The sequence below is a fragment of the Nycticebus coucang genome, chromosome 14 (genome assembly GCF_027406575.1).
Source record: "Nycticebus coucang isolate mNycCou1 chromosome 14, mNycCou1.pri, whole genome shotgun sequence".
NCBI classification, from domain to species: domain Eukaryota; kingdom Metazoa; phylum Chordata; class Mammalia; order Primates; family Lorisidae; genus Nycticebus; species Nycticebus coucang.
Genome location: NC_069793.1, coordinates 26,980,491 through 27,006,086, shown reverse-complemented (window position 1 = coordinate 27,006,086; position 25,596 = coordinate 26,980,491). Strand labels below are relative to the sequence as shown.

At 35.7% G+C, this 25,596-nt stretch overlaps 1 pseudogene; it reads left to right on the top strand.

The window, feature by feature from the left end:
• Positions 1 to 11,891, top strand: part of LOC128564360 (coiled-coil domain-containing protein 122-like) — a 111,675-nt pseudogene extending 99,784 nt beyond the window's left edge.
• Positions 11,892 to 25,596: the final 13,705 nt, after the last annotated feature.

Here is a 25,596-nt window from a genome sequence, read left to right as displayed (position 1 = left end):
CATAAAAAAAGTGTGAGCTGGTATCATAACAACATGGATGGAACTGGAGACCTTTTTCTTTTTTCTTTTTCTTTTTCTATCTTTCTTTTTTTTAATTGCAGTTTTTGGCCGGGGCTGGGTTTGAACCCACCACCTTTGGGCATATGGGACAAGTGCCCTACCCCTTTAAGCCATAGGGGTTGCCCTGGAGACCTTTTTCTAAGTGAAGTATTACAAGAGTGGCAAAACAAGCACCACATGTATTCAGTACTAAATTGGAACTAGTTGATCAACACTTATGCACACATATGAAAGAAAAAATCAACGGGAATCAAGTTGGTGGGGGGGAGGGGTTGAGATAATTCATACCCAGTGGGTCCAATGCACACATTCTGGATGCTGGGCACACTTATAACTTTGACCTATGACCTGCAATGTACAAAGGGAAAATTATATACCCAAACCCTGTGTATCCCTGTAATATTCTCATATTTTAAAAAGTTTTAAAAATCTTCTGAATGTGGATTATTTTTCATCATCACCAAGAAAATAAAAAGAAACTTCAAAACATTTCCCCATCAAAACATTTACTCTCCATTTTTTCTATTACTATCTTTTTTTTTATTATCATTATTTTGATTTACTTGCTTTTTCCTAAGGAAAAATATCCCCTTACTTCTATTTCCATGGGTTTGAACCAGAGGCATACTTTTTACTTTTTGGGAACATATACACAATTCTAGACCATCAAGCCATTGTAATCCATCTTATAACTGATAAATGCATACAAGTTTTTCCATTTGTCTGAGGGAGAGGTATGATATTAAAATGCTTAAGTATGGCATGAAAATTACATTATCATCAGGCACCCCCCTCACTTTTTTTGTCCTGATTTATTTTTGCATGTTTTAAATTTCCTTCCCTTACTCCTCCTAGTCACTGTTTTCCAAAACTTTTTGCTGCAGTCACACAGACTTTTCTATCTTTCAAAACCCCATGTCCTTTCCTGCTGCCCTGTATTTCAGAACTACCCCTACATCTTCCTTGTAATTGGTTAGATTCTATCGTATTTATCTTGCAAGATTCAGTTTGGGCGCCTTCTCTACCATCAAGTATCCCTGTGCTCTCCTGGGCATATTTGTTACATCTTCTCAGCCTTCTTTTTCATCAGCCTGTCCATGATGCTGATGTAAACTAATGTCACCCAGTGTCACAATTATTGTGATATCCAATGTGTGTATGTCACACATTTTGTCTGCCTGCTCAAAGCTGTCATGAGCACAAATGAGACTGAAATAGGGACATTTCTCAAAGTAGTCAACACAGGGTCTGGCACACAGGGGTGTTCAATAAATAATCTGTCTAGAAAATCTCAGCTCAGAGGATCTTCTTCAGAAGGCCAAGATATGACAGAACTTCCCTAGAAATACTCTCAGGGCATTGGGACCTTTGAAGACTCCTTGGAGCCTGCTTAAGGAATTTAGATATATTTTTTCTTGCAATGTCTATCATGGCATAGAGTTTTTCATTTGTTTTCTCTTTCTCTCTCTCTCTCATCAACTGTCCCTCCCACCTGGGCTCATTATTTTAGTATTAAAGGGAGGCCCATTGTAGATCCTTGCAATAATCCAGGCTGAACTTAATATAAAACCAAGGGAATACATCCTTTAAACATGCATCCCCCCCAAAAAAAAGACCTCTAAATTTTTCAGAAAATAATCTTTCTTATGGTGTCCTAAGTTTGGTTATGATTATATTATCATAGAAATAGATATCACTGCTCCAAATTAAAGCTTGCGTGTGTGAGCAGGTGAGCAGGCTTGGAAAAGCCTTTTATCTGTCTTAACATTGCAGGATAGGATAAACAGATCTCTATAAAATAAATCATATAGAGTGATAGAAATATGAAAGAATACATCCATCTTCCAGCTGCGAGTTGATTATTAGAAAAAGTGATTGGCAATTACAGTGCAGGGTTGTATTTGACCAACTTTTGATCCAAACTTCCTTTGTACTTAAGAATAAAAGGACCAATGGAAAATGGTAAATACTTTATTACCAGACTGAAATGAGGACAAAACATATTGATATGCTGATGTTACTTAGTCATCTAGATAATGGCTCTGGAAATAGAGAAAAGACTGTTACTTCTACTAATAGTAACTTGGCTCCTGTTTGATGCCAGATTCATCCCAAAGTCATCTCTTTATTTCTAGTCATCTTGATACAGGTGCAGTCCTTTGTGGCACAGCAGCAAAAAGGGAAGCATAGGGATAAAATCCACACAGGTGGAAGACAAAATCAAAGGACCCTGGATTACGATCCAGATCACGGAACTCGAACACCCACCTTACTCTGCCTACTTTTGGACCCCTCGCCATGTAGATGGAAGAGACTATGTTGTCCAGGGGTCCAGTGCCCCAGGCCTCAATTCTAAGGGTGCTCAGTTAATAATTGGTTTTAGATTAGAATTTGGATAATCATCACCTATGCTCTGGTTTCTAGAGAATTTGCTTTCCCAGGGCACTTTCCTTTTGATGTGAAAATGTTGTCTTCAGCAACCATGCACAACAGAGGTGGGTCAGATGGTTGCCTTTCATAAAGCAAAAGCACCTCCAGTGGCTTCCAAATGTTTGCTTTATAAACTACCCTCAGCCTGTCACTTACAATTTCCGTTTTCATTACAAATCAGTAGCAAAATGTGCCGACTGTCTGTGTTGCAGTAAAACACAGCTGTTTCCATTTGCTCTCCTACCAGTTTCATTCTCACAGCATTCTGCATTGGAATGAAATTGAATCATTCATCTCTAGTACCATAAATGCTCTGCAGCTTAGGAAGAGGGAAACCTTCATCCCTGATTTCACTTCCTTTTGGGTTTCCCATTAGCCTAGATTTGGGACTTCACTTTCCAACCCTGGCATAGGTAAGACAGAATATGGTAATGTTTAGTACAAGTAAAACAAACATCCAACTACATCTCACCCCTATGCCAAATTAAAAGAACTTTTGCTAAACTTTGAGTTTCAAAATGGAAGTAAAATTCTTCACTTCCAAGTAGTTGTAGGAGTATGGGTTTCCAAGACCATGGAAAGAAAAATGTGGCTTCTATGTGTGCTGCCCAAGGTAGAAAAGGCAAAGATTAAATGTGAATTGTGTTTGAGTCACTCCCAAAGAAAGACTAGATAGTGTTATCATTAGATAACTCTTCCTAACTATTGTGTCCATAGTATTGTGTATGTGTTTCATATATAGTGTTTCCAACATAGTACTCAGGAGATTTTTAAAAATTATACTGAGTTGGGCAGGGGATCATTATTAACATCTTATCTATGAAGAAAGTGAGAATTAGAAAGATGATTAGATCTAAGCCATATAATCTAGTACATAGAGCATCAAACATGTTTATTTTGAACAAATTAGTAAATGAAGACATAAGTAGTAAGTTCTGAAATTGGAATTCCCATCCATGTCCAGGGCTGCTCTTTAAGAAGTAGTTTCTTATCGATGTTTCCATAACAAGTTTTTGACATTAGGCTCAACTCGGTACAAAGCTGGTTAGGTTGTGGGAACTCTCTTCTCTGTCCTGTCCTATTTCCTTGCCTGGTAGTTATTCTCACACTAGTAATGTGTAGATTCCCACATTCTTAGATAAGTTTCCACGCACGGTAATGGGCCTGCCACTTATTGTTCATTTTGCGTATGGATGTCCAATCATTGTAATACCACCTGTTGAAAAAATTATCTTTCCCTATTGTATTACCAAAGATGCTTTATCAAAGAACAGTTGACTATGTGAGTCTATTTCAGGGCTTCCTATTCTGTTCCACGATCTTTTCACAGGGATTTTTATGTTTATTTCATGCAATGCCAAATATAGAAGATAATATTACATTCATTTTGTGGATGAGAAAACTTAGATTTGGGGAAGATAATTACTTTATCCGGTATCTGATCACACTATGTTCAAATGCAGTGCTGCATTCTTCAAAGCATTTGCTTATTCTACTAAACCAGAGGAATTGAGGGGCAGGGGGCTCATCCATGCAAACACACATAAATGAGTTCAACACTACTTGATCCAAAAGGCAGCGGCCTTCCTTTATTTTTTTTCAATTTTCATCTGTGTCTGGATGAATGAAGGTTAAGAATATTAATGGCTATTCTGAATCTTTAAATCACAAATACAGTCACTTCTGAAATTGCTCCATATTTGGGGCAAACGTACTATGAATAACACGACAAATTTGCATACTGGCAGACTTTTCCACACTGTTGCTGTGTATAATACTGGATAAGAAGATGCTAATGCTCATAAGAACATTCAAAAATCACAAGACCAATTATTTGTTTTTATAAAGCTCTTCATAATTCACAGTGCCAGGGGAGGAAGAGATGTTACTTAAATGGAATCCAGTTGGGGGGGGAGGGGGAAGGCATCACATATGCTTTTACTTCTGATCTATTTTTAAAGGTATTCAGTATCCATACCATCATTGGGGAAACCGCCTGACAGATGAATCTGTCACTAGAAAGAAGATAATCGCGTCTTTAAAAAGAAGCCTAAGAGAAATCTGAAAACTTTGCAAGTAATGTGAACTTATCTGAAATAAGATCTAGTAGAGACCCATTAATATATTTTGAGATAAAGTTCTTTATTTCCTTATCGTAAATTGCATGCAGTAGAGGTTTAAAGAACATGCTATTTATTTGCAAATAGTATTTTCTTCAATCAATAGGAAAAAAAAGGGTGTTCATGACTTAAAAAATAATGTCAAAATAGTAAGCTGATTTTATTACTCATGGTAAACTGGAGACTATAATGATTGCAGAGAAATTAAACCATTTAATAACTACTTAATTGGGCATTTTAAAATTTTCCTTTCCCAGTAGATGCCAAAAATAGCTTTATTCTTCTGTGTTATTTGCTAGCCTTTTTCAGCATACTCAGAAGGAAGAGAAGTGAATCAAGGACTAAATACATCAACATAAAAATGATTGTTGACTACTGAACTTGAATAGACTATTAATGAATATTGATTGAGGTACTTTATTCAAATTTTAGTCTCCATAAGTATGATTATAGATTGAAAAGTGATTGTAAAATAATGTACTAGAATTTTGAAGTGATTTCTCAAGTGTCTCCCACATTATATTCACTTCTCCTGAAATAAATGGATACTTTTCCCTCATTCTCAGTAATAAAAATTCCATTTGGAATTTAAAACAATTTTAATGGACTGCTTAAAATATATAGCCATTCATTAAAGGTAAAATGCTTATTCCTTTCCTTCTCATTTCATTCTGTCAATGTAAAGGGGAAAATTTCTCAATAAATTTTATGTATCAAAATTAAGTCAGTTATCTTTATTAAAACCATCCTAATTAAGTGTAATGATCATCACAGTAAAAATAATTTATTGGTGATTATTTGGTTTTAGGAATTTTCTTAAGCCCCTTTACATGGTTGGTTCTACAATTTTCTAAGTCATCCTTCCAAGAATACACCCATGTAAATAGCTACTATATAAAGAAATAACAGGGTGGTGCCTGTGGCTCAAGGAGTAGGGTGCTGGCCTACCGTGGGTGGTGGGTTCAAACCTGGCCCCGGCCAAAAAATAAAAATAAAAATAAAGAAACAATAATGATCAAATATTAATGAGAATCAACATAATTCAATGTATACTACATTTTATTCAAGTATATCTTTAAACAATATTAAAATAAAGTCAAAAATGTAATAAGGTTGAAAAGGAAACTCTGTGTTTAAATAATGAACTTTAAATGGGATATAATCTAGATGACATGGTAGTAGCTGGGATTAGTAATGCAGATGATGAGACCTAGCTGGATTTTGAATAATATTTTTATATTATGTATGTAGTAGGATTTTAAGAATATTGAGACTACCTCCCAATATCTAAAATATTTTATTGTATTTGATTTTATTGTTTACTATGATATATAATAGAGAACTTTTTGATCAGAAAAAAGACTTATATAGTGATTCAAGAATAAATGGAGTTCAGGGACTGGAATATTTTCCTTCCAGAGGTAAAAGTAGGCTTCCATCATTTGTAGAAATGTAGATACTGGAATGAGACTGTTATTGACTGGTTAGCATTCCAAGGCATGCTTCTTAGAGATCGTTCATTGACTGGCTGACTTTCAGAAACAAGGCGCTGAAACAATTTGGTTGAATGCAAATGTGTTTATTTCCACCGAATAGGTTTTCTGTGTCAGGGCTCAAAGACAAAAGCAGAATTCATACAGATATATATGCAGACACAAAGTTTTATAGGAGAGGCTGTCAGAAAAGCAGAATCAAGAGTAAGCAGGACACCCACAAGCATGGGCCACGCTATTGTTCTAGGTGGGAGTCTCTCCCTTTCTCCCCAGGGAAAGTCTGTGACCTCTTGTAAGGCTTTACAATGGAGTAAGTAACGCCCACCTCGATAATATTGCTTAATTAACACTCATTTAGTATGGATTTTTATAAAATATGCAATAACTCTTCACAGCAACATCTAGATTAGTGCCTGATAGGATAAGGGCAAAAAGGTTGTATGTATGTTACAAAATGGCTATGTTTTCCCTTCCTTCTTTGAACTTGTGTTAAGACAATATAGTTTGTAGTCTACACTGTCCAGAAACATTGGAGGAAGGGAATTCTGCAGAACAAAATTTAATTTGCCCCAAATGATAAGATAAAGTTGTTACACAAGTTTGCTTTGCTATGTCCACAGTAAAAGTCAATCTGTTCATACGTTTCTAGGAACTTTTATAATTTTACCTGATCTTTTCCACTCCTTTCTTTTTCTAATCCCCTCCCTTCCTTCATCTCTCATAACTATTGGCACTCTTTACTTACTACATCAGGGAATGAATGTGGTCTAGTAGAATATGAGAGCGAAGTGCTTTCTTTCTGGATTTTTGTTGTAGCTGTTGTTTCTCAAAAGCCTAAACCCATGGAGAACCAAAAGGATTAGAGCAGTCATAAATGATGTTGGAGACAATGTCATAAGCAATCACAAGGTTTTATTACTCTTTATTTTTATCTTTTGATTGCAAGATGACTATTTTGTTGAAGATAGGCTAGGGATGGGATTAGGGTAAAAGGAAATAATGAGTGTACAAACAAAGTGATAACAGTGCAAAAGGGTGCTTCATAGAGAACTGGAGATCTGGCCTAACCCCACAGAAGTCCATGAGATTCAACAAGAAAAGGAAGTTCCATCCCTAATTTAAGATAATGTCATACAGATGAATTGAGACATCTGGGATGGGAAATCACTATATGGTGAATGTTGCTGGTTACAATGTCTTAAAATCAAAGATATTTCTTATACCCCATCAAAAAAGAAAGAAATGGATTTGATGCAGGTGAATAGCACAGAAAGAGCAGGGAACATTCTTCAAACTGAGGGAACATGGCTTATGTGCACTTAGGACTGAGGTCCTAAGGGAAACAAACACATCACTGGAAGTGCAAATCATTGTCTTTGAAAAATATATCCAACCTCCATCCCTGAACTTAAAAAGTATCATAAACCTAGACATAATCTCATAGAAAAGTGTGGGAATTCATCTCAAAATGACTAATGCAAATTTCTTTCATTTTGCTAGAACAGTGACTTAAAATGTAAATTAGAATTTATAGCAATAGAATCAAGTTCCTTCATATTCAAATATTACTATTATTTTGTACTTAATAATTATCAAATTCTAAATTATAATGCCACTTATCACCCTCATGTTTTAAGTGATTTATGTATAATTGAATTTTAACTTTGGTCCTGATTTTTCACTTCTTGATTATAACTGTCAGGGTCTAACAATGCTGCCTGACATGTGACCGTCTCCATTTTTATTTAAGAATGTCATTTTTATTAAGCATAAGACTAATAATATAAAACTTTTAAGTCCTTCCTCATTCTGCTGGCCAAGGATTATGTACTAGAGTATGTAATCATACCTAAGTCATTCTTCCACTCTGAACTCAATCCAATTCTGTTATTTGATTTTGAACACAAGCCTGTTTGTCTAATCAGATGATCCTTTTCCTATTCTTCTCTATTTAAATGCTGAGTGATAGAGCTGTATTTGGGAGGGCAATGATTTCATTCTCCCAACAGAGGAAACTGCCTTTCCAGCAAAATAACAAAGCCAAGTTTGCCAAGGGAAAATGTTTCCTGTAACACCAAAGAAGTCACAAGAGACATGCTGACAAAATGTCACCTCAAAAACAATAAGTACAGGATTACAGAAATCTAATTAGCCATTTCATTAACTGAATCCTGTCTGTGAAGATGGCAAACAATGAGGGCTTGGAAACATCCATTCATCAGGAACACACAAAACTGTCAAGGATATTGTTCAACAATGTCCTCCTTGTATTTTTTCAGGTGGTGTATAGGACTGGGGGCTATAGAATGACTTAATAAAAGGTCACATTTCAGAAAGTTTGCTAACATCTAAGACGCTACTGGGAAGCTATTTTCACAATTATGACTATATTGACAATTATTCTTTAGAAAGAACTATTTCTTTTCTTCATCTCACACACGCTAATTAGGTAAATTTATAAAGATGATGTATGAAGGGTCACATCTGACAAAAATCATCAGTAAGATACTATTTTTTCACAGCTGCATCTTCATTTAGCACTTACAGTGTATGTGACTTATCTAAGAAGATTAAAACTCTTTGAGGCAGCTGCCTGATTCTCCTAGTTTTCATAGCATAGATTTTAGTGTTCGAGACATTTTGAAAGTAAGAAATAAATGAGCAAATGGATTTTTAAAATGAACCAAAACCAAATTAACCTCAAAAATAATAGCAGTGTGAATCTAAAAAGAATGTAAAGAAATGATGGCCTGGTAAAAAATTGAGTTATTGAACAATTCACCTCATTGTTAACATAATTTCTTCGTGAAATGCCACCACATTTTGATGAGGATGATGTTGTAGATGGACAGCACAGAGAGAGACAGCAGTTAACCTACTGTTGATTGTAATATTTTACTTTGGGCCTGGTTGGTGTGTCTTAAATGGCTGCTGCACATTACCAAAGCACATAATATATGATCAAGGCAATTCCCACTTATCTGGTGAAATTTGCAGTTACTATTTTGTGACTTTGCTGCTCTCAGTTCATAGGACAGGATTTTACATTTGATCCATAGTGAGATCTTAAAACTTCATTCCTACTGCCTGTAGGTTGTGGCTTTCAAGACCTCAGTGAAGGAGGCAATTCTATTGTGTAAACAAAGGAAATAGAGCAAAGTAAGGAAACCTTTCTTCTCTTAAAAAAAAAAAAAGATTGTTATGTAAAAGACAATGAAAAAGCTTACGTAGACCTTGATGGATGTTAGAAATGAGACAAGACGATGAACTGAAAACATTTTTAAACCATGTAGCATCATTTATACAATGGAACATAAAATATTTTCCATGCAATAAAGAACAATTTATCGCCTCCAAAGTTATGGAAAGCTTTTTGATTTTAGAATAACTTAATGTTCACTGAAACACTAGGGTTCCCATCACTTTTGAGTCCATGTTTAAAGTGTGTGGGCTACTGCTGTGCACTGCCAGAACCACAGTTATGAATTGAGAAGTTGAAATAAACAGACTGGCTACTGAAAACCCTATTTGATTCTCTGGATCTATGATTTCAGCATCCTGAAGATAATGCAGAAGTTCTCTTGAAGAAGCAAATGTTTAGCTGCATATTGTATCACACAATGTAACACAACAGAACAAAAGGTCAAAATTCTAACTAATTGGAATGCTCACATTTCTATGAACTGTCATTTTCCAGATGAAGAAGAGGCTGTGATTCACCTTTGTAAGTTGAAGACATTGGCCACTTAAAAAGTTTTCTTAAAATAAATTTCTGTAAGAACAGCACAATGGTAAGTCAGGACATTTAATTTTTTTCCAGATATATTGAATTTGTTCAAAAAGTAATTTTCTACCTAGAGCAGGCACCACAGCAAACAAACAAACCTAATAATAGAATATTGGTTTAGAATATTGAACAATGAGATTAATGAAGTAATGTATTGTATTGGAGCAAACAACATTAGAGAAACTTTGAATAACAGAATTGGTTTCTTTAAGTTTAAAAAGACAAAAAACTATCTTTAAAAAGGCTTCTTTGATCTTTATAGATCGTCAGAGAAAAATGCTACTTAAAGACTGAATTTGAGCAAGTACCTTAAAAAAGGGATTATCTATTAGTTACTTCATTGAGTAGGGTTAACAATGACCTTGTTACGTTAAATACAGTTATTTATTTAAACTCAGGTCTCATAGATATTTTCTGTCCTTAATGTTGATTAGTGTGGAATAATGAGTTTAAAATTTAAAATATTATATTTCTCAGTGAAACTAAACATGAGATAATGTATTTCCTGAATTCAGATTCCCATGTGAATTTAAGACACTTTTGAACAAAAATCCCAGTCCTATGCACAAAAGACTAATATTGGCCTCATAAGATAGTACTCTCAATTTATTTATCTATAAACTATGGCTAAAAATACACAGTCTTTAAAATATTATGCAAATGCTTGAGAAATTAATAAGGACCTCAGAAATAACAAGAAATTGATACGGTTTTGTATGGGGCTCATTCAAATGGCAGAGGCTTTCTTAACTAAATTCTAAGTATTCACCTAGTTAGGAAAATAAGAGGTCTCCCTTATGAAAAGGAACTGACTGATACTCATAGCATACTGCACACTCCTGGCAAGTTATATATGCACTACACTTTAGTACTGTGGTTCTCAAATGTGGTCCAGGAAGCTTAAGTGTAATTAATATGCTTTCAGATGATCTGAAAAGTAGAAATATTTTCCTAACAGTCCTAAAACATTAATTGGAAGCCCAGGATGAGCCAAGCGCAGCTCGCCCGCCGCTGCCTGAGCAGTTCCAGATCTGGGTGAGGCCGAGGGATGAGGAACCGGAACCACAGTCACTCAAGGACAGTCTGACCACAGCCAGGCGGTGTCCTAGAACTTCATTCTCATTGCCTGTCCAAAGAAGGGAGAAATCCCCAGTTTTAGAGGATTCTAAGACACTGGATCATCAGTATATGACAGGAAAAAACAAAAGTGAAAGATTATCAATATAGATTATTATATCGAAGTAAAGAAGGTAAACGAAAAAGAAGCAAAGAGGAGATTACAGGTGTGGAGAATTTCAGAAAACAAAGAAAGGAGGAGTCAAGGACTTCCCAAAGAAGAATGAACTCCATGAGCTTGAAAAACAAATAGCAGTTGTCTCTGCAGAAACCCAAGAAACAGAAAGACAAATTGATCAGCAAGATGCTACCATAGAGAATATCAAACTTCAGTGCTATAACCTGGAAACGCAAATCAAATCCTTACATTCAGAAAATGTAAACCTTAAATTTGACATAGAAATGGCCCAAGAGGATTTTGAGGGACACGTGATAAAATATAATGCATATTATGTAAAAATAAAAGCACATAAAGATCATATAAAGGAGGTAGAGAGTAAATGGCCATTTATGACTGAACTCCATGAAAAACAAGATCTAGTTAAAAAACTAAAAACAATGAAAGAACTCATGCAAGATCTCCAAAATCCAGGAGGAAACCGAATAACACAAGTACAGGAAGACATTACAAAGTTAAATGATAAAATTACAGCTGTAAAAGAAATTATCAATGATAAAACTTGTTTTCTTGAGGAAGAAAAAAAAGACACATGAAATACTCAGAAAGAAATAGAGGTTCGACATGAGAGATATGATGCAATTCTTAAGCGTTTGCATTGTCAACTGAACAAGCTTTAGTCAAACAGAAGACAATGGCAATGGAACATTCACCAACTGGAAAAAACTGCAGCTGAACTAAGAAAATGTATTGGAATGCAGGAATAACATGTCATAGGGTAGTGTGAAACATAGACCATGCCAATAGAAATTATGGCACAGAAGGCTGAGAAAATCTTTTGAGTTCTTAATAACAGACTTCCGCTACACATATCAAAGGCCTGTCATCCATTTGGTAAAGTGCCTTCCAACCCTATACTTGATAGCTCTAGATAGAGAAAGGAAGGCTTACTGGTGGCTAGTGGAAGAGTCTATGAATATTTTGAGAACGTTAAGATTTTCTATGCTCATGAAAGCATGTTTATAACTTTGCATTCACAACCCTATGAAGTAAAACTTTAGAAGAAAAGAAATACTTGAATTTTCAATGATTAAAATTAAGATAATTTTAAAATGGTATCTATTTCAAACTTTTTATTTTAATTTGTTTTTTTAATAGCTGCCTTTACAGTAGCCCATAAATACTCATATTTCCAATAATGTTTTTATATGTTCAATGCTTCAGATATTCTACTCAGAAAGCAAAAAATCATTTTTCTTTGTTTTTAAATGACATATTTTAAAGTGTTGCAATGCATAAAACTTTTCATTCACTTTTCTGTCTATAAATTCTTTTTGCCTGTTGTGATTAAAGTCATATTATATAAGGTAAACTCTGAAGAGTTTTAATTATTATAGACTGACATTTTTTTTTTCTCATTGGAAAGTAAATTCTATGTCCATGGAAATGAAAAAACAAAAGATTAATTGCCTTTTTTTCATTGTGTTTACACTGATATTTCAAAAGTAAATGTGGCAAAATTGTTGGTATCGTAGGAAACATCAGAGCACCAGGGTCTTAGGGTCCTTAAATGGTGGCATAGATACAAGCTGGCTTAATGTCTCTCAAAAGAACATGAAGAAAAAAATAAAATAAAAAGTAAAGCACTAATAAATAAATAAAAGTAAACCACTGAATTTATAACCAACAATATTCCAGAATTCAATTGTAATGATATGTCACTTCCTGGGGCCACAGATAAGTAAAAAAAGAAAAAAAAATACAAGTAGATGGTAAGATATCCAAATTCTTATATCCATGATGCCCTTCCTGCCCAATCTGCCCATCATCAAGCATATCAAAAGTTCTTACATTCAAAAATGTGAGATAAAAGTTGACAATGAGGGGGGCAGAGATAAGATGGCTGACTGAAGCCAGCTTTCGACAGAAGCTCCCATCCAGAAGGAGAGTTAAAAGACAGACATTTAGCAAGTAACCTGGTGGATTAGAGCTGCACTAAGACAGAAGGTTGAAGAATGCACATCAAACCCGCTGAGGCGAGCTGCGACACCAAGGATATAAACAAAAGGTAAAAAAATCCATCACCAAGCGGACAGGAGTCCCTTCCCCCATGAGAATGGATCAGAGTGCCCCACAAACAAACAAACAGAGTTCAAAGGTCCTCCCACTACACTCCATGGGAGAGACCCTCTAAAAACTGGACCTACCTCCCCTAATAGGGTGCCACAGCGTTCTCCTGCCAGGCATAAAACTGTATAAAACTGTGTATATTCTCTACCTGCAATTCTGAGCTCCCAGCACTCCCCTCCACTCTCACTCTGAGGTCTGGAAGCCTGTCCCCCAGGAGTCCAGATTCTTGGGTGATTTCTCGAGGATGTGGACAGGGCCTAGACTGCAGCTGGTCAGTGCTGATTCTGGGGCATGGGAGTGAGGAGAGGATGGTCAGCTGAGAGAGAACCACACAGCAGTGGTGGTGCCCCGACGTGCAGAGCAGCAGCCGGTTCAGGCAACAATAGGACTCACTCCTAGATATATGGAAGCCACATCCCCTGTCTCCCTGGGCAACGAGAGGAGGCCAGGCATCTTCTCATATGGCAACCACCGCAGAATGGATCTGGGATGGAAATACAGGCCCCATGAGTAAAGGGTTGGCTGGAGGCAGTACCGGCCTGGGTGGAGTGCAGGGACTAGAAAACCCATGAGCAGAGCTGGGAAATTCCCAGGGTGGGGTTGACCAGAGGACCACTTTACTGAGCCTAAGATGCACGCGGCCCTCAGGTGATTGTCAACCTATAGACAAAGGAAGGCAGGAGGCTAGAACTGACAGCTAACCGAATACAAACCAGTAGGAGCAAAGACAGGACCTGAGGCACAGTCTCTGGGAACTCAAAACAGCTTCTATTCTGCAGGGGAATTTAGCAGGGACAGAAACAAATTCCCACAAAGTTGTTCTGTTCTGTTCTGTCAGTAACATCAATCAGGGGCGGGGCTAGAACTGAATGAACATCCCCCAGCCTCCATCAAGTGCCCGAGGTGTTCAGTCCTCACCTCTCCCTGCTGGATAGAGGCAGAGCGCAGCTGCCTGACTGAGCAGATATAAATTTCCTTGTGATTCAGGCAGGTGCAAACACCTGGAATACCTGTTCAATAGAGGCAACTGGGGCACAGCCTTGCGGGACTATCAGTGACTGGGTGTGACAGATGTGCAAGGTGGGGAAGGAGGCATCAACCTTCCCAGAATAATCTATTTGCTGGGTGGGTCCTCCTGACTTCACGGAGCACCAGAGCAAGTCATACCTGAGATGTCACCAGACACCTGCGATCCAATTGCCAGAGACCTTTTAAAATCTCCCACCTGAGACAGGTGGTGATTGAGACAATTGATTTGGACCTTTTGAACTGAGCCAATCGCCCAAGGACTATTCAAGTGATGCCCTGGGTGTGTGGCTGTAGGAAGGTTTGATTTTCCTTTTCCAATTGTTGCCTGTGGGAGGCGGGGCGACTTAATTGCTGGTATTTCTCCACAGCTGAGACTTCAACTCAGAGTAACTGTTTCACTAGGGACGGACAGAGACCAGCTGAAAACAAGACAGTACCACTTAGACCCACCACACAAAACAGGTCCCCAATTTTTCAGGCCAAAGCACAGTACCAGTCCTCGACAAAGCTCCAGGGGAAAAATCAAATGGAGTAAAATAATCATGGGGCAGAATCAGCAGAAAAACACTGGTAACATGAAAAACCAGAATAGGTCAACCCCCCGCCCCGCGCCAAGGAAGGATATGGCAGATGTAAATGAAGATCCCACTCATAAACAACTGGCAGAGATGTCAGAAATCAAATTCAGAATTGGGATTGCAAACAAGATTAATAGAATGGAGGAAAATTTGGAATTGGAAATTCAAGGAGCAATTCAAAAGTTGGAATTAGAAATTCGAGGAGAAATTCAAAAGTGGTCTCAAGAATTTAATGAATTTAAAGACAAAACCACCAAAGATTTTGATGCACTGAAGCAAGAATTTGCAGCACTCAAAGATCTGAAAAATACAATAGAATCCTTCAGTAACAGAGTGGAGCAAACAGAAGAAAGGATTTCTGACATTGAAGACAAAGCTTTTGAATTCTCAAAGAGGGAGAGAAATGGAGAGCAAAAATGGATCATTCTCTCAGAGAGGTCTGAGTTAATATGAAGAAGGTTAATATCTGCCTCATTGGAATCCCTGAAAGTGATGAAGTGGTCTCACAAGGCACAGAGGTCCTTCTCCATAAAATTATGAAAGAGAATTTTCCAGACATGCCAAGAGATTCTGAAATTCAGATAACAGACAGTTTCAGAACCCCAGCAAGACTCAGTCAGAATAAGACAGTCCCCAGGCATGTCATAATTAACTTCACTAAAGTTAATATGAAAGAGAAAATTCTAAAAGCATCCAGATGTAAGAAATCTATTACCTACAAAGGGAAGAATATTAGAATGACTGCAGATCTCTCTGCTGAATCTTTTCAAGCCAGAAGAGGATGCTCATCCACTTTTAACCTCCTAAAGCAAATTAACTTTCAACCCCAAATCCTGTATCCAGCTAAACTGAGTTTCATTTATGATGGAGAAATTAAATACTTTAATGACATTCATATGTTGAAGAAATTTGCCATAACCAAGCCAGTTCTTCAGGATATTCTCAGACCTATCCTCCATAATGAACACCCCAATCCTCTACCACAAAAATAAACTCACTCAGAAACTTTTGATCAAACTCCAACTTCCACAGTGGCAAAAGGATTAAAAATGTCCACTGGACTTTCGAAAAACTCGATACCCAAAATTTTACCAGACTTATCAATATTCTCCATTAATGTGAACCACTTAACCTGTCCTCTAAAGAGGCACAGCTTAGCCTACTGGATACAAAAACTCAGGCCAGATATTTGCTGCATACAAGAGTCACATCTTAACTTAAAAGATAAATATAGACTCAAGGTGAAAGGATGGTCATCCATATTTCAGGCAAATGGTAATCAGAAAAAAGCAGGTGTTGCAATTCTATTTGCAGATACGATAGGCTTTAAACCAACAAAAGTAAGGAAGGATAAGAATAGTCACTTCATATTTGTTAAGGGTAATACTCAATATGATGAGATTTTGATTATTAATATCTATACACCCAACCAGAATGCACCTCAATTTATAAGAGAAACTCTAACAGACATGAGCAACTTGATTTCCTCCAGCTCCATAATAGTTGGAGATTTTAACACTCCTTTGGCAGTGTTGGATCGATCCTCCAATAAGAAGATGACCAAAGAAATTTTAGATTTAAACCTAACCATCCAACATTTGAATTTATCAGACATCTACAGAACATTTCATCCCCCAAAAAACTGAATAAACATACTTCTCATCAGTCCATGGAATATACTCCAAAATCGATCATATCTAAGGTCACAAGTCTAACCTCAATAAATTTAAAAGAATAGAAATTATTTCTTCCATCTACTCAGACCACCATGGAATAAAAGTTCAACTCAGTAATAACAGGAATCTGCATACTCATACAAAAACTTGGAAGTTAAATAACCTTATGCTGAATGATAGCTGGGTCAGAGTTGAGATTAAGAAGAAAATTGCCAAATTTTTGGAACAAAACGACAATGAAGACACGAATTATCAGTACCTCTGGGATACTGTAAAGGCAATCCTAAGAGGGAAATTTATAGCACTGCCACCATTCCTCAAGAGAATGGAAAGAGAGGATGTTAACAACTTAATGGGACATCTCAAGCAACTGGAAAAGGAAGAACATTCCAACCCCAAACCCAGTAGAAGAAAAGAAATAACCAAAATTAGAGCAGAATTAAATGAAATTGAAAACAAAAGAATTATACAACAGATCAATAAATTGAAAGGTTGGTTTTTTGAAAAAGTCAATAAAATAGATAAACATTTGGCTAACCTAACCAGGAAAAGAAGAGTAAAATCTCTAATCTCATCAATCAGAAACAACAAAGACGAAATAACAACAGACTTCTCAGATTCAAAAAAATCCTTAGTGAATATTACAAGAAACTTTATTCTCAGAAACATGAAAATCTGAAGGAAATTGACAAATACTTGGAAGCATGTCACCTTCCAAGATTTAGCCAGAATCAAGTGGAAATGTTGAACAGGTCCATATCAAGTTCGGAAATAGCATGAACCATACAAAACCTCCCTAAAAAGAAAAGCCCGGGACCAGATGGTTCCACGTCTGAATTCTACCAAACCTTTAAAGAGGAATTAGGACCTATATTACTCAACCTGTTCCAAAAGGTACAAAAAGAGGAAGACTACCCAACACATTCTATGAAGCAAACATCACCCTGATCCCCAAACCAGAAAAGACCCAACAAGAAAAGAAAATTATAGACCGATATCACTAATGAATATAGATGCAAAAATATTCAACAAGATCCTAACAAACAGAATCCAGCAACACATCAAACAAATTATACATCATGACCAAGTCGGTTTTATCCCAGGGTCTCAAGGCTGGTTCAATATACGTAAATCTATAAGTATAATTCAGCACATAAACAGACAAAAAAACAAAGACCATATGATTCTCTCAACTGATGCAGAAAAAGCTTTTGATAATATCCAGCATCCCTTCATGATCAGAACACTTATGAAAATTGGTATAGAAGGGACATTTTTCAGATAGAGGCCATCTACAGCAAACCCACAGCGAATATCGTATTGAATGAAGTTAAATTGAAATCATTTCCACTCAAATCAGGAGCCAGACAAGGCTGCCCATTGTCTCCACTGCTCTTTAACATTGTAATGGAAGTTTTAGCCATGGCAGTTATGGAGGAAAAGGCGACCAAGGGTATCCATATAGTGTCAGAGGAGATCAAACTTTTGCTCTTCACAGATGATATGATTGTATATCTGAAAAACATCAGGGATTATACTACAAAACTCTTAGAAGTGATCAAGGAATACAGCAGTGTCTCAGGTTACAAAATCAACATTCATAAATTGGTAGTCTTTATATATACCAACAATAGTCAAACTGAAAAAACAGCGAAGGACACTATTCCATTCACAGTAGTGTCAAATAAAATGAAATATTTGAGAGTTTATCTAACAAAGGACGTGAAAAATCTCTATAAAGAGAACTATGAAACTCTAAGAAAAGACATAGCTGAAAATGTTAAAAAATGGAAAAACATACCATGCTCATGGCTGGGAAGAATCAATATTGTTAAAATGTCCATACTACCCAAAACAATATACAATTTTAATGCAATCCCTATTAAAGCTCCAAAGTCATATTTTAAAGATCTTGAAAAAATAATACTTTGTTTTATATGGAATCGGAAAAAACCTCAAATTGCCAAAACATTACTCAGAAATAAAAACAAAGCAGGAGGAATCACGCTACCAGACCTCAGACTATACTATAAATCGATAGTGATCAAAACAGCATTGTACTGCCACAAAAACAGAGAAGTAGATGTCTGGAACTGAATAGAGAACCAAGAGATGAATCCAGCTACTTACCATTATTTGACCTTTGACAAGCCAATTAAAAACATTCAGTGGGGGAAAAGATTCCCTATTTAACAAATGGTGCTGGGTGAACTGGCTGGTAACCTGTAGAAGACTGAAACTGGACCCACACCTTTCACCATTTACTAAGATAGAATCTCACTGGATTAAAGATTTAAACTTAAGACATGAAACTATAAAGATACTAGAGGAGAGTGCAGGGAAAACGCTTGAAGAAATCAGTATGGGGGAGTATTTTATGAGGAGGACCCCACGGGCAATTGAAGCAGCTTCAAAAATACACTACTTGGACCTGATCCAACTCAAAGGCTTCTGCACAGCCAAGAACACAGTAAGTAAAGCAAGCAAATAGCCATCAGAATGGGAAAAGATATTTGCAGGTTATGTCTCCGACAAAGGTTTAATAACCAGAATCCACAGAGAACTCAAATGTATAAGCAAGAAATGAACAAGTGATCCCATCGCAGGCTGGGGAAGGGTCTTGAAGAGAAACTTCTCTGAAGAAGACAGGCACACGGCCTACATACATATGAAAAGGTGCTCAACATCTTTAATCATCAGAGAAATGCACATCAAAACTACTTTGAGATATCATCTATCTCCAGTGAGATTAGCCCATATCACAAAATCACAAGACCAGAAATGTTGGCGTGGATGTGGAGAAAAGGGAACACTTCTACACTGCTGGTGGGAATGCAAATTGATACATTTCTTTTGGAAAGATGTTTGGAGAACACTTAGAGATCTAAAAATAGATCTGCCATTCAATCCTATAATTCCTCTACTAGGTAAATACCCAGAAGACCAAAAATCACATCATAACAAAGGTATTTGTACCAGAATGTTTATTGCAGCCCAATTCATAATTGCTAAGTCATGGAAAAATCCCAAGAGCCCATCGATCCACGAATAGGTTAATAAATTGTGGTATATGTACACCATATAATATTATGCAGCCTTAAAGGAAGATGGAGACTTTACCTCTTTCATGTTTACATGGATGGAGCTGGAACATATTCTTCTTAGTAAAGTATCTCAAGAATGGAAGAAAAAGTATACAATGTGCTCAGCCCTACTATGAAACTAATTTATGGCTTTCACATGAAAGCTACAACCCAGTTATAACCTAAGAATAGGGGGAAGGGGAGAGGGAGGGGAGGCAGGGAGGAGGATGGGCGCAGGCAGGGTGATTGGTAGCATTATACCTGTGGTGCATCTTACAAGTGTACATGTGAAACTTAGTAAATGTAGAATATAAATGTCTTAACACAATAACTAAGAAAATGCCAGGAAGGCTATATTAACAAGTTTGATGAAAACATTTCAAATTGTATATAAAACCAGTGTATGGTGCCCCATGACTGCATTAATGTACACAGCTATGATTTAATAAAAAAATAAAAATAAAAATAAAAAAATTGGACAATGAGGTTTTCTGCCATTTTGGATTCTTGAGCTGGAGACCTGTCTATGGGTCAACTCTCAGAAAGCATCATGAATACTCAAAGGCAGATGTATCCTTGAGGACAGCCAGAAATAAAGTAGAGAGAGAGGACTATCACACCCAATCCAGGAAAGTTAGCTCTGTAGCCAGAAATTCCACATAGCCAGAATATTTTCTTTGGCACCTTCCCCATTTGGATCTAGAAAACATCTAGTGCTTGAAGGAGGCAGTGACCTAGTGGCCTAGATTAAAAACAAACAAACAAACAAATAAAAAATACATACATAATGTGTGTGTATATATATATATAAAATTCAAAAAGTAGGTTATGAAGAATCTCTAAGTAAATACAGCCAATAAAAATCTAAATGAGCCAGACAGATACAATTATCCTTCAATGCAACCATGTAGATACACATTCATAAGAAACATTAGCAAACATGACTACACTAAATGAACAAAGCCAGGAACCAGCAATTGACCTTAATGAGATGGTGCTACAAGATCAAAAATTCAAAATGGTAGATACAAGGAAACTCAATTGTCTTCAAGATAATACAGAAAACCAACTCAGAAATTCATCACAGAGATTTAACACAGAGATCGGTATGCTACTACTGATAAAAATCCAGCTGTATTAGAAATTAGAAATATATCTTCTGAACTGAAATATAGATGTAAATAATAACTAACAATTTTCTGAGCTTGAAGAAGATTTGAAGAAGATATAAGTATCCAGGTACAGGGAAGTGAACACCAAATGAAACTATCCTAAGGAATAAAGAATATTTGAGAAATACAATAATCAAAGGTCAAAGACAAAGAGAAGATCCTAAAAGCAACAAGAGAAGAGAAGCAAATAGCATAAGAATAAAGGAAGTTTATTTACTCTGTGCAACAGATTTCTCAAGAGGAAACATACTTCCAGGAAGAAATGGAACAACTTTTCACAGTGCTACAAACAAAACAAAGGAAAAACAAACAAACAAACAAAAACTCTGTCATTCATTAATGTTTTATCTAGCCTAGCTATTCTTTAAATACAAAGAAGAGAGAACTCTCCACTACCCAATCTATCTAACAAGAAAGAAATTCTAGGACTTTACCTAACAATTGCAATCAGTGTAACCTGGCTTATTGTACCCTCAATGAATCCCCAACAATAAAAAAAAAAAAAAAAGAAATTCTAAAGAAAGTCCTTCAAGATGAAAGAAACAATGATAACAATGCTATGTGCGGGAACAATATGTTTGAAGGTATGAAATCCATTGCTAAAATGATATATAAAGACAACCCAGAATACTCCAATACTGTAACTGTAGTGTGCAATTTACTTATAACTCTAGTATGAAGTTTAAAAAACAAATACATCGAAAACAATAATAGCTAGAGAAAACAATTAAGAAATAGGCAATATAAAATATATAAATTAAAATGACCATATGTCAAATTGCAAGGTGGATGGACTTAAAGAGTAGTGTTTCAGGGGTATCTTTTTCTTTGTATTTAAATAAATTTTTATGGCCTAAGATAAGTTTTCAAATGTTTAATAACTTTTTATATTAATAAATGTTTTTTTTTGTAAGCCTCATGGTAACCACATTGAAGAATCTATGATAGATAACCTACAAGTAAAAAACAATAAATTAAAAAATATTGCCGAAGAAAATTACTTAGAATCCACAACCACTAAAAAAGAAAGAAGAGAGGACTTATAAAACAACCAGAAAACAAGCAAAATAATGGCAATAGTAAATCCTTACTTACCGAGAAAAACACTGACTGTATGTGGACTCAATTGACCAATTAAAAACCACGGTGTGAGTAAATTAATAAACAAACAAGACCAAACTATGGGGTGTTTCTGAGAAACTCATCTTACCTCCAAAGACACACAGACTGAAAGTGAAGAGATGAAAACATGTATTTAATGCAAGTGGAATCCAAAAAAAGAAAATAAATAGCTCTATTTTTTTTTTATTAAATCATAGCTGTGTACATTAATACAATCATGGGGTACAATGTGCTGGTTTTATATACACTTTGAAATATTTTCATCAAACTGGTTAACATAGTCTTCATAGCATTTTCTTAGTTATTGTGTTAAGACATTTACATTATACACTTAGTAAATTTTACATGTTCCCTTGTAAGAAATAGCTCTATTTATAATCAGAATAAATAGACAACAAGTCAAAGATTTTATAAAGGGACAAAGAAAGTCACTATATAATGATGAAGTGGGCAATGGAGCAAGATGCTGTAAAAATCACAAATGTCTATGTACTCAACACCACAGCACCCAAGTATATAAAGAAAACATTACTACATCCAAAAGGAGATATGTACTGCAACACAAAAATAGTAGAGAAATACAACACCTGGGTCAGCATTAGAAAGATCATCTAAACAGAAAATCTATTTAAAAAATTGGGTTAAAATTGATTATAGACCTAACAGCATTTACAGAGCATTCTATTTAACAATTACAAAATATATATGTTTTTCATCAGGACAAAAGGTTTTTGAGGATAAACCATATTTTCAGCCACAAAGCAAGACTCACCGAATTCAAAAAGTAGAAATAATATCAAATATCTCTTTTTCACCGTGAGGGAATGAAAGCACAGAGAAACCTTAGAGATCATACAAACACAAGAAAATTAAAAAAAACTGCTTCATCAAGTGAGTCAATGGAGAAATTATTAAGGAAATTTAAATAATACAAATTAAAATGGAAATTCAGTATCCAAAAATCTACGTGTTACAGAAAAAGCAGTACTAAGAGGAAATTTTATAGCATTACATGCCTACATCAAAAAACCTGAAAGACTTCAAATAAACAACCAAATTATGCACATACAGGAACCAGAAAAGTAAGAACAAACTGAACCCTAAATTAGTAGAAGAAAAGAAATAACAAAGATCACAGAAGAAATAAATGAAAATGAGACAAAAACAATGCGGAAGGTGAATGAAATAAAACATTCTTTTTTAAAAATGATAAAATAGACAAATCTTTAGTTTGACTAGGAAAAAAAAGAGAGAGAGATGATCCAAATAAATAACATCAGAGACAAAAAGGGCATATAACAACTAACACCACAAAAATACAAAGGATCAGTACAAACAACTGTATGCCGAAGAGTTAGAAAACCTGGAAAAGTAGTTAAATCCCTAGACACACACAACTTACAAGATTGAGCCCTGAAGAATCAGAATACCTCACCAAACTAATAAAGAGCTACAAGATTGAAGGCATAGTAAAAAAATAAATAAATAAAATAGAACTAGCATATGTCTAGCAATTCCGCTATTGACTATAATTCCAAAGAAAGGAGAACCAATATATGGAATAGATAGCTGCACTCTTGTGTTATCACAGGACTGTTCCTCAATAACAAAAATACAAATTCAACTTCCATGTCCTTCATGTGGATGTCTGAATAAAGAAAATGTGGTATATATACACAATAGTATATCAATAAGCCATAAAAGAATGAAATCCTTTCATTTAAAGTGACATGGATGGAATTGGAGATAATTATGGTAAGTGAAATAAGCCGGGCACAGAAAGAAAAATATTCCATGTTCTTACTCATTATAGGGAAGCTAACAAAAGTCAAGCACGTGAAAATACGGAGTAGAATGGTTGTTACAAGAGGCCAGGAAGGGAAGGGAGTAGAGAGGGGTGGAGACAGGTTGATGAATGGGCACAAATACACACTTAGAAGAAATCAGACCTGGTATTAGATTCATTGGGTTATTACAATCGACATTAATCAATGGTGCATTACAAAATAGAGAGAAATGAATAATTTGAATTTTCTTAGCATGAAGAAAATATAAATATTTAAGGTGAAGGATGAGATGACAAGCAGCAGAAAAGTAACCCAGGCATTGACAGACATCAGCACACAGATTTCGCTGCTGTTGTTCTATCTTCTTTAGAGAACAAAACACAAAAGATAGTAGAAACATGAGAAGAGGAAATCAATCAAACTAAATCAGATGAAACTGAAGACCTAGAATTCTGGTATAAGTACTCTGAGTTTACTTTTGAATACAGATCGAAAATTCTTGAAATATATCAAAATAATTGAGAGACCAAGAAAAAAATCAGAGTTAAAGTTCTCAAAATTAAAATGGAGTCTCATGTATTAAAAAAAAAAAAAAAATAGAGCCAGGGAAAGCTGTTAAGGGGCTCTCATGCATAGGTGCCTGAACACAAAAACTATTATAAAAGATTTTGCAAAACACACAACCTTGAAAACAGATGATCACAACTATACGAAAGCATCTGCCTTCCTAACCTCAGACTAGCATTACCCTTGTTATTGATCCTTGGAGCCAAAGATAATTATCTCTAAACAGGTATATAATTTTCCTCATTTTGCTTTTAAATAATCTTTTTTTTAGTCAGGCATGGTGGCTCAAACCTGTAATCCTAGCACTTTGGGAAGCTGAGGCATGTGGACTCCTTGAGCTCAGGAGTTTGAGACCAACCTGAGCAAGAGTGAGATCCTGCCTCTGCTAAAAATAGAAAAAAATAGCTGAGCATTGTGGTGGGAACCTGTAGTCCTAGCTACTTGGGATGCTGAAGCAAGAGAATTGCCTGAGTCCAAGAATTGGAGATTGTTGTGATCTGTGACACCATGACTCTCTACACAAGATAACAGACAGAGATTCTGTCTCAAAAAAAAAAAAAAACAATAATAATAAAAAGAAGGTAAATAAAAATCTTTATGTTCTCTTACCTTCCTGAATATTCATAATTACTAAGGCATATGTTTTCAGATTGCAATGCCTTATTCTCAAATAAATACCATTTTTATTTAGAAAATCTCTCCTTTTTTAATCATTGAAGAAAAAAATGCCCTGAATAAATGAGCTTCAACTTGACTTTTACATGCAAAATTATGAAAAACATAACCAGATTATCCTGGACTTGCTGTCTATTGGTGTATGGATGCCTTTTTAACTGATACCAATGTGCAACCAATGGATGTTTGAATAACAACTAAAGGAAAAATCCTTTCGGCTTGCACTTTGCGCAGAAGTCAAACCTGACGGCATCTCTGATAGACAGTCTCAGCCCCTGGGTGCATAGTAATCTGCAAGACCAAGATAGAAGTAATTACAGGTGGAAGAAAAGCATCCACATCAGTGAAAATTACCTCGGACATCAACAGAGTGAAAACAAAAACATGCACCTTAAGATCCTATAATAGAAGCAGATTTTGGAAAATGTGCTTTCCCTGATATATATGGGTAACTTAATTCAAGAGGAAAAATACATACTCAGAAGAGTTGGATATAAACCAGAGTTGGATATGTACCAAGTGACAAAGATACACACTTTGAAGATAAAGCTGAAAAACCTCAATTGATTTGAAACATCAGGCTGCATTGTTGTCGATTATGTTATAAGGAACTCGGTTTTATTTAGCACAATAAATGTATGCGTAACGCTTAT